The following is a 4,768-nucleotide window of genomic DNA, read 5'->3' on the forward strand; positions in this document are numbered from 1 at the left end:
TTCCCCATTTACCTTTTTATACCTCTCTTTAGACTTGTATTTAAAGATCAAATTTTTCTATTGAACTCTGGCATTTTCAGCAGGGAGGTCTGGAAATCCCTTATTTCATTGAATGTCAATCTCCTTGCCTGAAATATTATGCTCAGTTTTTCTGTGTAACTTATCCCTGGCTGTAGTCCAAGGTCCTTTGCCTTATGAAATATCATATTCAAGTCCCTCTGGTCTTTTAATGTAGAAGAGGGAAGGTCCCCTGTGATCCTGACTGTAGTTCCTCAATATTTGAGTTGTTTTTTTCTAGCTGCTTGGACTATTCTCTCCTTAAGTTGATAGTTCTGAAATTAGGCAACAATATTACTTGGTGCTTTTAATTTGGGATCTCTTTCAGGAGGTGCTTGGTGGATTCTTTTAATGACTATTTTGCCCTCTGGATTGAGGACCTAACAGCAATTTTCCTTGATGATTTCTTAGAAAATATTTTCAAGGCTATTTTTTTCCTCATGGCTTTCCAGTAGGCCACTAATTCTTAGATTCTCTTTCCTGGATCCATTTTCCAGGTCAGTTGTTTTTCCAGTGAGTTATGTTACATTTTCTTCTATTTTTTTCATTCTTTAGATTCTATTTGATTGATTCTGGATGTCTCATGGAGTCATTAGCTTCTACTTTTCTAATTCTATTTTTTAATAGATTGTTTTCTTCAGTTAACTTTTCCATCTCCGTTTCTATTTGCCCAGTTTTTCCAGTTGGGTTTTATATCTCTTTATTCCTTTGTTCAATTTTCTTTTGATATTCTTCCACAAATTCTTTTTTCATATTTTTAAAATCATTGGCCGAATTTTTTCTACCTCTCTAATTTGGCTTTTAAAATCCTTCTTGAGCTCTTCCAAGAATGCTCTTTGGGCTTGAGACCAGTTCATATTCCCTTCTGAGTTTTCAGATGGGAGTATAGCCTCAGTGGTGACCTCTTCAGTATTTGTGTTTTGGTCCTTGCCCCATAGCAAAATTTTATGATCTTTTCTTTTCTGGTCTGCTTCCTGCTCATGATGATGGCCTTTTTCTTGGTTTTTAGAGTGGATCTTTGCTTCTGCGCCACAGGGGGCTCTGTCTCATGGTTTTTATGCTTAGAACTTCAGAGTTTGTGTATTATTCTTTCAGCTAGAAGCTAGAATGCTGCAGCTTACCTGGTGCTGAGGTGGCTTGTGTGCCAAAGCAGAGGCTAGGTGAAGTGTTTCTGAGTTTCCCCAGAGCTACCGTGGAGCTTGCTGCAGAAGGTGTGAGTGTGTGGGGGGGAGTGGTCTGACCACAGGAGGTCTCCTCTCCTGAGGTACAGCACATGAACACTCAGCAGTTGGTGAAACCCCTTCTACACTAGTGTCTTCCCAATTCCAGTGGCTGTGCTAAGGCATGCCTGGTGTCCTGGTGTTGGTGCTTATGGGTTTCCCCTACACCTTAGTGCTCAGTATCTCCTCCTGGTTTGCTGAGGTGGGGCTGTCTGGGACAGCTCTGATCCTGAGCTGGTTCCCGTCCACCAAAGCAAGAGGGACTGTTCTTTGCACTTTTCTGATCCCACTATTCCAGGATTTTTCATGAAGAAATAGTCTCTTGGTTTTTCAAGGTCAACAAGGGGAGGATAGAGCACTTACAGATCACTCTGCCATCTTGGGTCCTGAAAGTTCAAATAGGTGACTTACAGACATTTAATCTGCAGACGGGTCTTCTCAGAAGCAGCCTCTGCTGTTACCTGGAGTTCTACACTTCTCTCTCACTTAGATCGACTGGCCTCCCATCCTGGGCTAATATGTTTGAGAATCCCCACTGCTGCTTCTGCTTCAGACCTCCCAGTGCTTCCTGCTCAGCTTTGCTATGGCTGGTTCTGCTCTGATGCAATCTGTGTGCCTCTGTGCAACAGATCCTTCCTATGGACCTTCCAGGCAGTCCTGGAGTGGAAATCTGATACACTCTGTCTCCTAATAGATTCTGACACTTCAAAATTTGTTCAGATTCTCTTTTTAGAGGTATCTAAAGGAGTTTGTCTTAGCACTTAGTTGGGTACATACTGTCACTCTGCCATCTTCACTCCATTCCCCTTCTTTTCCCATTTGTGGTTTTCTTGACAAGGATAATGAGGCAGTTTGCCATTTCCTTCTCCAGTTCATTTTACAGATAAGAAAAATGAGGCAAACAGAGGTAAGTGACTTGCCCAGCATCACAGAGCTAGTGAGTGTCTGAGGGCTGATTTGATCTCATGGAATCCAAGTTTTTTATTCCAGTATCACAAACTTTATGCACTATGATGCCACCTGGATGCCCATTTTAATGTACCTCACTTCAAATTCTATTCCTTGCTGCCAATTGTGCCCTCTGGAGCCAAGGACAATAAATCAAATCCCCCCACATTAGTTCCACCTAAAGACAGTTTAACAGGTCTGCACCTACCACCACATCCCCTCCAATGAGCTACTCTGCTGTAGGTTGACCCCTAGCCAGATCTCTTCAAATGCCAGAGATTGTAAACCCTTCTTCTTACCCTTCCTCAGACACTCTCTATCTCATCAAGATGCTTGAATGATCATCCAACCCCTCAGGTACATCAAAGTGCCTGAAGCATAACCAGGTCAAGCAGTGTTTTTATGTAAGGTGATACCCTTCTCTGGAAGGGGAGAAATGTAGACTGATACCCTCATTGTATCCTGGGCCTGAAATTAATGGGACCTGATTTCACTTTCTTCCCTGTTGGGATTGGAAGCTCAATTCCGTGTGGACAGTCTCGGGTGGGTAAAGGTGGGAGCTTCTAAATCTTAGAGCTCTCACGAGACCCCCCCAGGAAATGACAGGGAATCGAGGTGAACCGAGCTATCCCGAGTAACTCCGCCTCTTCCCATGAGAAACGTGATGGGAGAGAGATCTCCCCGCCCTCGAGATGGTCCTGGATTGGAGCACACCTAGTTACCTAACAGCACGGTATTGAGATGCAAACTATGCTGCTGGAGAGTTAAGTAGATTGAGGAAGCCTGAAAGCTCTCTTAGCACGTGAGGAGCCAAGAGGACAGTATGCTCCGTTTTCTTCTTTCCTCTCTCCCCTCCCCCTCTCTCCCCGCTTGTACTTCTATTTCTAATCCCTTAAGCTTAGCCTCCTTAGGAAATCTCCCCCTCTTCCTCCTAAGGAAGACCCCCCTGCACTTGTAACTAGACCCTGAAATAAAGCTCAACCCTTGTTCGACTCTGGAACGTCCTTTCTCTCATATGTGCATCCGGTTTTGGCCAACCGAAGACCTCGGAGGTGAGGTAAGAAAGACTCGGGTAGCCCACACAGGCCTCTAGGCCTGGCAGTTGGCGCCCGAACAGGGACTGGGAGAGCAGATAATCCTGGGTGCTTTTGGGGTACACCCGGAAGGGGCTGTGAAAGAAGCGAGTCCCGAATCCTAGATTCGGAAGGAGAGAAAGTGGAGAGAAGCTTCCCAAACCCCTGGGAAAAGGGCGGAGATGGGGAATCTATTGCCAGTAATAAAGCCAGAGGAACAGGAGGTCTGGGCTGAGAAACTTCACAGGGAATGCAGGAAGGCGGGGGTCACAATAGAGTTAGATGACCTCCGAGAATTTTGTAAAAGGATTTGGAAAGTTTCTCCTTGGCTCAAGCAGGCAGGAATATCAAGAGAAAAATGGGGAGCGGTCGGAGAGCAAATGACTGCTCATGAGCAACGATACCCTGGGGAGCTGGAGGATTTAGATTTCCTGATATTTGGTGTAATTAAAAGCCTGCTGGAAGGGCCGGAGAGGCCAGGGAGGGATTGGAATGAGAGTGGAAGTGGAGAGAGGGGAGGGGAGAACACGGGAGGGACAGAGAGTCCAGGCAAGCAGAAAGTTAAGCGGAAAGTTAAGGAGCGTAAAGAAAAAATAGACTCGGAGCTCCATCTAGCGGATGGGAAAGGCGAAACAGGGGAGCATATGCTGTGCCTTCCCTCTGCGCCTCCTTATAGCATGCTCCATTGGTCAGACAGTCCAGGGCCACAGTCCAGTTTGGAAAAAGGAATAAGAAAGGCTATAGAGAATGGAGAAGATGTAGGGACATTTCCTGTGCTAGAAATAGTGGACCCCAGTGTCCCCGGTGGGGTTCGAAGGAGCCACGTCCCCCTAGAGTGGAAGAGAGTGGCTACTCTTAAAGAGGCTTGTACCAAGCATGGCCCTAATTCACCCTTTGTCATAGCCATGCTTGAAATTCTCAGCAGTCAGTTCGTTCTGGCTCCTAATGACTGGAAGAGCTTAGCTAGAGCCTGCCTTACCCCTGGGCAGAATGTGATTTGGGTATCAGAATTTTCTCAGAGGGTAAAGAGCACTACCGGTGGGCTAGGGGCTCAGGCCCCCCAGGCTTATCAGCAATTTACAGGAACAGGGCAGTTTGAGGCTACAGGAAATCAATTACAGTACTTGGCCGCCGATTATGTCTTGATTGCCAGAATGGCTATTAGCCACCTCGGGATGAGGTTATCAAATTTTTAGTAAGAGCCATTGCTGTTGTACTGGAGTCCCCACCCTTGAATTGGAAGTCAGACACCCCGATTTGGGTGGAGCAATGGCCCCTGACTTCAGAAAAACTCCAGGCACTACAACTACTGGTTAAGGAGCAATCAGCACCCTGGAATGCTTCTGTGTTTGTTATAAAGAAAAAATCCGGGAAAGTCAGGTTCCTTACAGATGTTAATCAAGCATTTGTAAGCACCTGGCAGCAGCTATACCAAAACAAACAGCCACTATGCATTCTTATCAATTTTAC

The sequence above is a fragment of the Notamacropus eugenii genome, chromosome 5 (genome assembly GCF_028372415.1).
Source record: "Notamacropus eugenii isolate mMacEug1 chromosome 5, mMacEug1.pri_v2, whole genome shotgun sequence".
In the NCBI taxonomy this organism is placed as follows: domain Eukaryota; kingdom Metazoa; phylum Chordata; class Mammalia; order Diprotodontia; family Macropodidae; genus Notamacropus; species Notamacropus eugenii.